This window comes from Streptopelia decaocto (assembly GCF_964273445.1).
Source record: "Streptopelia decaocto genome assembly, chromosome: 5".
Lineage (NCBI taxonomy): Eukaryota > Metazoa > Chordata > Aves > Columbiformes > Columbidae > Streptopelia > Streptopelia decaocto.
Genome location: NC_138659.1, coordinates 26,354,484 through 26,362,323, shown reverse-complemented (window position 1 = coordinate 26,362,323; position 7,840 = coordinate 26,354,484). Strand labels below are relative to the sequence as shown.

The 7,840-nt window shown below is 43.9% G+C and overlaps 1 long non-coding RNA gene across 1 annotated transcript in view; it reads left to right on the top strand.

The window, feature by feature from the left end:
* Positions 1-851: 851 nt before the first annotated feature.
* Positions 852-7,840, top strand: part of LOC309439747 — a 44,725-nt gene continuing 37,736 nt past the window's right edge. The window contains exons 1-2 of the long non-coding RNA XR_014184065.1: positions 852-978; positions 7,488-7,649. This is a non-coding gene — a long non-coding RNA (uncharacterized lncRNA). The remainder of the gene's footprint in view (positions 979-7,487; positions 7,650-7,840) is intronic.

Genomic DNA, 7,840 nt, shown 5'->3' with positions numbered 1-7,840 from the left:
GACTTATTAGAAATCTCACTGTACTCATTGCAGTTAATGAGATGTGGAAAGCTTTGTAATTTGATTTGCTGGACCATATGCTGTAAAGGGATACTGCTGATTTCATTCCTCCACATTTAATTTAAGCAGTATGCAATGGCTTCTTCGTATGGCTACTTATATAATAAAAATTAACTTGAAGTATAAAAAAATACACCATTGTGGGGTTTATTACTCTATGCGGTTGAGTTTCAAGTGTTTTTCATTGAAACATCTGTAAGTAATGTGTAGGTCTAATTTTAAATCCTGGCAAATATTTTCCATTTAACATTTGGTTTTACTGACAGGCTTGGAGCGGTGGTTTTCAGAGCTTGTCAGTAACAGATATGTATTTTCAAAGATAAACATTTTTTTAATTGAAGATAACTGGAATTCAATACCTGCTTTCCCTACCCCTCTTGTATATTAGCAGTGGAGAGCAGCGACGCAGACGCTCGGCCCGTGTCCCTGCAGGCAGCAGCATGGTGGCGGGGCTGGCTTCAGGTGTGGGGCTCCGTGGGGCAGAGCAAGCACAGGGAATAAGGTGGCAGCACTGGGAGATCATGAGCTCCCCAGGGCTCTCTCCTTTAGAATGTCCCTTTGGACATTGTGCAGGGGACAGTTACCACGGGTGGCGGATTTGGGCCTCAGCCCCAGGCGGAGCTTGGCCGCGAGCCGCGCCTCAGCAGCACGTGCTCGGCTCCCGGGGCCAAGCACGCTCGCTCGTACCACGGTGGCTCACCGTCAAGGCTTTATTTCAGGTTATTTGATTTTCGGCTGCAGACAAAATGAAACAGCTCGAACAGGCAGGCTGGCCTGCGTAGCCCATAAAAGCGAAAACCGAGCTGACTTGTCAGCGCGAGCTGCTGCGCGCTCTGCTGGTCGTGGTGCTTCGTGTGGGAGCCTGAGCCACGGCCGGGCTAAAGGCTGCTGGAAGAACCCAGTGTGAGGCAGTGAAAGGTCAGTTCATTAAGATTATTTTCAAATATTATTCTCAAAAAGAAGTCCTGGAAGGCTAGAAATGTGGAACACTCACTGGTTTCACCTGAAAGAAAGGCCACAGCATTATTTGCAGTTAATGCCGTGGTGTCCACAAGCTCTAAATATGAGGCCTCTGTGTGTTTTAATCTAACCTGTTGGTTAAATTTGATATCAGGCCAAGAAATCCTGTTAAGTGAAGTTGCCAGCCGGGGTTGGGGGAGTGTGGCGAGGGGGCCACGGGCAGGGCTGCAGCAGCCACAGAAGCGCCATTTTGTGAGGCGCACAGCGAGGGGATGGCACTTGTTTGTGTCCCGCTCGCTCCCTCTCTCCCTCGTTCTACACGTTACTGTTTCCTCACCACAATTTTTAAAACAAGTTTAACTCTGCTTTCAGTGAGAAATAATAATAGTACATTATTTCCCTTAGACCTGTGGAACCTTGAAAGCAGCAGAGCAGGCTGGGTTTTGGCGCAGGAGGGGCCTCTGCTCGCCCACAGCGCCGTGCCAAGCTACCAGGAAAGCATGTCAGCATTATCCGAGTTTAATGGCTTTACATTTAGAGGCAAACACATCTTTTCCACCAAAGACAACCCATTTATTTTTAATTTGGAAGCTGCCTTTAATGCTTTCTGATGTGCCGTGGTGTGGGTTCAGCAGCTGAACCGACGGTGCGGGCTCGTGCCAGCCCTATGCACTTCTCAGGGAAGCCACCAGGGATCGAAACACAGGCCCTTCATGTGTGGACCTCTAGATTAAAAAATAATAACAAAATCAGGTGTCAAGTTTAATACACTCCTGTTTTCTTTCATGAGAAGTTTTGAAATGCTTCTGAAGAGGCTGGTGATAGTCATAATCTCAGCTACAGAGACTTCTCATAAACACTGAGAAACTGCAGCTTTACTGAATATAGCGTCTGTTTTAAATGGCTGGTGGTTCACTTGTTTTTAATATGAGTACAAGCACAGAGGCAAGTAAAATCTAATGAAACTGCTTAGAAGTTTTTGTTTTGATACCCCACAGCAGCCCTGGTTTACACCGAAGGGGGAAAAGATTTCTTTATAGCCAGGCCTGCAGAAGCCAGGAATTTAATCTTGCTCCACAACTTATTTTATTGCATTTTTAATTTTCTCTTGCATTACCCTGACCCTTTTCTATAGCTTTTGACGCCTGGTGCTTAATTACTTATCATTAGCAATGTACATGGGGGCCTTCCTGCATATTTATAAATGTGATCATTAGTACACGGGAAGACAAAGACTTCTTTAAGACCATCATTAGTTATTCTGTTTTCATAGAAATGTTCATTAGAGAAACTACCCACCTAGTTAAATAATTATAATTAAGAATTGGTAATCTCCTTTGCATTTTTAACTTGATCTTCAGGACGTGTGTGCATAGCTAAAGGAGCCTTGTTTGGCCACCTTACTATCTTTTCCTTTTTATTTTAATTGTCAAGCAGATTTAAATGCTGTGTTTTGGAACTGTATATTCTAAGAATGATTTATGGAAAGAGAGGTTATTAAAAAAAAGGGAGGGGGGGTGAAGAAAGAAATCAACCCAGCAATTATCTTTGAATTCATTAACTGCTCAACTGGCAGTGAGAGGTTATATAAGCCATTTACTGTAATGCACAGTATGGAGTTAAAATGTCACCAGAGCCCGGTTTCTCTCCCCTATCTGTGGCTCTCACTGCAGACACCCAGTCTGAGGGAGAACACTTGCAGAAAGGTATCGTTTCCATGTCACAGTGTGGCATGACTTGGAAATGCCAAGAATAGATGCGATGGTGTCAGTACTCCTGCTCCCAGCCATCGTGGGGAGCTGGTGGGAAACACGTCTGAAATGCGTCCGTGTGTCCGTCTGCTGCGAGGCAGGGAGAGCATAGCCCCTGAGCTGGCATGGGGAGGGCTCACCTCCGATAAACCACAGCGGTGGGAAGAGCTCGTCAGTGGCGTAAATATCATCTGTAAACAATTAAGCAGCTACTGCTCATTCAGGGCAGTTTTGAGAAGCAAAGGAAGTCTGCAGTCAGTTATATCTCCAATTACCATAAAAATATATTAGCCATTCATTCATTTATTAATGATTCATCAGTTAACCACACATAATGAGCAAATAATTAGCAATGCTGTACGGTTGCCAAAATTGAAGAAGTGTTGGCATTTTAAAGATGAAAGGTTGCATTTATGTAAAAAGTCGGGTGGTGATAAAGTTAATACAGAAGATAATTATAAAAGTGGCTGTCCTATTTTAGAGGCTGAGGTCCCGCAAAACTTGCCTAATTGAACTGAAATTAATATTCTTCAAAAGCACGCCTGTTACTGCGTACGAGCTCCTGCATTTACTCGGAGATCTCCCTTCAGTAAGGTACATCGCACAATACAAGTTAATAAAATGCCAGACAGCAAGACTGCGTTCTTTGTTTGCTTGGTTCAGGGCCTTGTGGAAAACAATAAATTGCATTCATGTCAGCCGAGGCCCATCCCTTTGCTAATTACCGTTTGGTGCTGAAATGACTTCTGTGAAATTGGGAGCATGAAGAAACACACAGCCGTACAAGGGAGGCTTTTCAGACTATGGCAGTAAATGTGAGATAGGCCTTAGGCGCACAGATGTTAAAACAGTGAATTCCCCTACAGATTACACTAATGGAAACTCTGTCAGGGTAAGTCAAATCCGGGGTCTGTGGTCAAAATCTAATTAATGTTTCTGTACTTAAAAAGAATATGAATGCCTGGAGGTGATGAAGAACGGATAAGAAGCTCGCTTGTTTGTAAAATTGCTTGCGCGGATGGCAAGCGCCACTGAGCCCTTCCTTACGAGGTAACACCTGCTGAATGGGCTGCTTACGCCACTTGGTGCAGCACTGCGGGCACCGGGCTTGGCCCCTCTCAGAAGTCCTGCACCAAAACAGCCGTTTGTGCCAGGGCCACCTCTCCGGTGTACAGTCATTGCCATCATTAAACACCCCCTCTTCATTTGGCAGGACCCAGTGGTGTTGGCATCGCTGCTTAGGAAGTACTTGTAGCTGAAGATGTGAGAAAGGGCCAGTTCCTCTTTGTGTGAAAACAAAGGCTCACCCGTCTAGGTTGAGGTTGAGGACACTGGTGGGGCTCTTACGGCGCTTTCACAGCTGCACTGTGCATGGCCTGTGCAATAACAGAGGAAATTAATTTATAATGCAACAATCTCTTCGTTTTCACAAGCACAAAAATTCCCCTAAATACTTAAAATAACACTCAGAGTGGGACAGACATTAGATTTCAAATAAATGAAACCCTAATCCAGTGTGTTGCTGAAACAAGCTTGTTATTAAAGAAATAAATTTGAAACAGCAAGTGGTTTGAGAATTTTGGATTTAATTATTTAAATCTACTTAAGATAACTCTCGAGCACTGTGTTTGGGTTTCCTGTTGAGAGCATGTTTTCCAGGAAAGGTATCCCACCCAGTGCCTTGGAAATGTTAACTTTCTCGTGCAACAGTGGTTTAAGCAGTAGAGACAAATAATTATTGTTATAATAAGGCAAGACATTGGATGGCAGCTTGGTGATATTTCCTGGATGCATCCTGTCATGAAAACTGCCCAGAGCTGTTCAGGGGTTTGGAGAGACCACTCATCTCCTTGGCTACATGGCGCATGTAATACAGCTCCAAACGCTCTTCAGGTAAGAGAGGAGTTACCTTAGCAGTGTTACAGAACCAGTCACAACTAACAAGTTTCTGAGCCAGCAGGTTTGCAATTGTAAGCTAATTTTGAGGTATTATGTGGTATTTAATAGTTATATATTAGGAGTCGGACTTTGTTCATTGCTGACTGCTATACTTTAGATAAAATCTACGATTTCATCTTTAGGATGTAAATTGTCTCCTAATGTGGCATAGATCAAGAAGGCAATAAATCTGTTTTCTTCTGTTGGGCCGTAACAGGAGTTTTCTGAATCCCAGGTCTGTGTTTAGGGTAAGAATCAGACAAATGTATTCAAGATGTCCGTGATCTGCACAAAACCCAGCAGAGAGACAAGAACCAGGGGGGCATTCTCAGGCATGGGGCAAGCTGACTTCCCCTGCAGCCAGGAGTGAGCAGGAGAGACTCTGGGTTTGAGTCACATTTCCATCCCCTGGGGTCATGCTGGGACAGAGGGACATGGTCACACTGTATGCCATCTCAGCCTCGCTGCTTGGCTTGACTCCTGCAGGGCAGCCATGACTGTGCTGTAAAGAACAGGGATGGTGGGTTTGTGTTTGAATGCCCTCACAAGTAATCATTTGTGTCTTCAAGGCAGGATTTCATCTTAACCTTGTTCTTTCAACATGTTCTCTGCATTGTCTGTGTTTACAATACAGCTCCTACAGGAGGGTTACATGCTAATTTGGGGGCCAGACTGTTGCTGAACATTGCCAGCACTCACTTTGTCAGTCATGTTGCCCACTGTGGCTCAAGTGTTACCCTCTGTCACAGGGATGAAGTCTTTCAGCTTTCCTGATGCTGCTGAGGTTGCACTGATGTAACTGAATTTGTTCCTGCTCGAGGAGTGTTCAGCTTTCTAACTTAAGTTTGTGGGTACAAAAAAGAGGCAAATTCAGACTTTCAATTAATCTAGTGAAATGGTTCAATTACTACTCACAGGTCTGATGGTCAACACAGCTCTGTCATCATCTGAATCCAACAACACCAACTGACCCAAGAGCTGGTGCTCAATTCAACGCTGGGTTCTCTAAAACTCACAATGTGTAAGGATGGTGTTCAAACAAAACCCAAAAGATTTGCCTGGTCGTCCTCATTCAAGCATGCTCACTGACTTATCTTGTGATTATTAGCGGTATTTTCTTTTAGAAATAGTTTTTATTTTCTAGAAAAAGCAGTCCTGCAAGTATTTTTTTCTTAAGAAATTATGTCTGTTTATGTGTTACAGGAGGCAGATGTTGGTTTAAAGCTTAGTTTTTGCTTAAGAGAGATCTTTCAGTCTGCTGAAAGGGGTTGATTAGTGTCCCCTAGCTGAACCATTCTTTTCCTTCTGTTGCTTTGACCCATTGATTTAATTAAGGTCTAATAAGAGAGGGCTGAAAGATTGCTAAAAATCTTTTTTTATTTTTTTCACGGATCTGACCTATGCTGGTCTGTTAGTGCATTTTTGACTCGCACATGCCCTCTCTAATATGTAAGCACTCTGATAGAGAGGTTTTCTTCCTTAGAGCCAGTTGTTTTTTTCCCTCAATGGTAGATCAGATTTAATTTTGGTTTTAACCAAAACAAATGCTTTTCTGGAGACCTTTTACTTTAGTGAAAATAAGTAATGAAAAAATAACTAAAGCAAGTCACTGTATCAAAAGGAAAGACCTTAGAAATCTTAGTGGTGACCCTTTCTTTCTCTGTTTCCTTTCCCATCCTCCTTTTGCCAGCAGAGAAGGAGAAATGAAAACTCCGGTTTTGGTTTCCGATTAAGTAATAAGAATGAATGGAAGTTGATGAAACACGGAGGGTTTCTCATTGATAAGGCTTGCTACTTTTCAATTTTGTGTCTTGTCTGGGTCAGTTTTAATGCTCAAAAAATATTAATACTTCACACTAGTTGTCATATTGCCAGCCTCTCATTTTCCTTTCCCTTCTTCTCCCACCAGCTCTGCAGTTTGCTACTCTAGGGTGAGAAAAGCCTTTTTTAGCATGCTAATTTTGCCACTGAGGAGACTCATCTATACCTTGTAAAAGGGAGATTACCACAAACATGCACCCTCTCCACATTCTGCTCCTGCAGTAGGAGAGCACTTCTGGCGCTGGGGCTCTCGGCACTATCCTGGCTACACCAGGACCATGATGATGGTCTTCAGAAGAATAAAAAAGGGGAAAAAGCCCCAGCTGCAACTTCAAGGAATGGCTTTAATCTGCTGTTCGTGGCTTGAAAGAACAGCATTGCTATCCACAGTGGCAGTTTGTGACTGTGAACTTTCTTAGATGGCTCTCATGCTCAGATTTCTGTGCTGCAGCTCGTTAGCAGGAGAGCTGCCTGCAGGGCTGCGGCAGGTTTACAGTACAGCAGGATGTGCACTAAAATAAAAATCTGGTTAGTGGTGGTGTGATCCCAGTGCTGGCTGGGCACTGCCAATTAAACCTGGATGAGAATAAGCCACCTGGACTTTGGGACTCCTGGGATGTGACATACCACTTGCTGGGGGCCATCCCTGCCCAGGAAAGCACTAAAGCAGGTGTATAAATCCTACTGTGTTCAATGGGATTTAGGCACCTGCTTAAAGTTAAGTGCTTGTTTAGAGAGTTTCCTGAATGAAAGCCTGACAATTGTGCCCAAGAGTAACTTTGAAATAAGTTTTAATTTGCTCATCATAACCAGCTGTCATGAGTCTATGTAAAAAGGGTTTGATTTTAGGAAGATGAAGGACTTCTTAGGCCCTGGGCTTTTGTGTAAATGCCCTTTCTGGTTCCACAGCACCCTGCTGAGCTGAACCAGCCCTGCTCAGCCCTGCTTTTATTCCAGGTTGCTCCATGGTCCCACTGGTGCCGCAGTGCCAGCCCAGCACTCTGCAAAGCAAACTGCCTTGCCAGCAACTGAAATCGCTCGTCTGCACCTCACCAGCCATATCCCAGGCAAACTGCAGGCTACAACAGAGGAAGAGAAAGTCCACACTATATGTAGTAGGTAAGTGCAAAGAAAAGTTAGGGGAGCGAGAGGGGGTAGAGGAGATTTGTGTCCAAGCATAAGAGTCAGCTGGACCTCCCACTTGGAAACATAGTGGGAACCAAGTTCTTTTCTGTCATGGATGTCAGAAAGCTTCAAGAGCTTTTTCTTTTAGGTTGTTTTGTTGGCTTTTTTTTTCTTTATAACCTCTT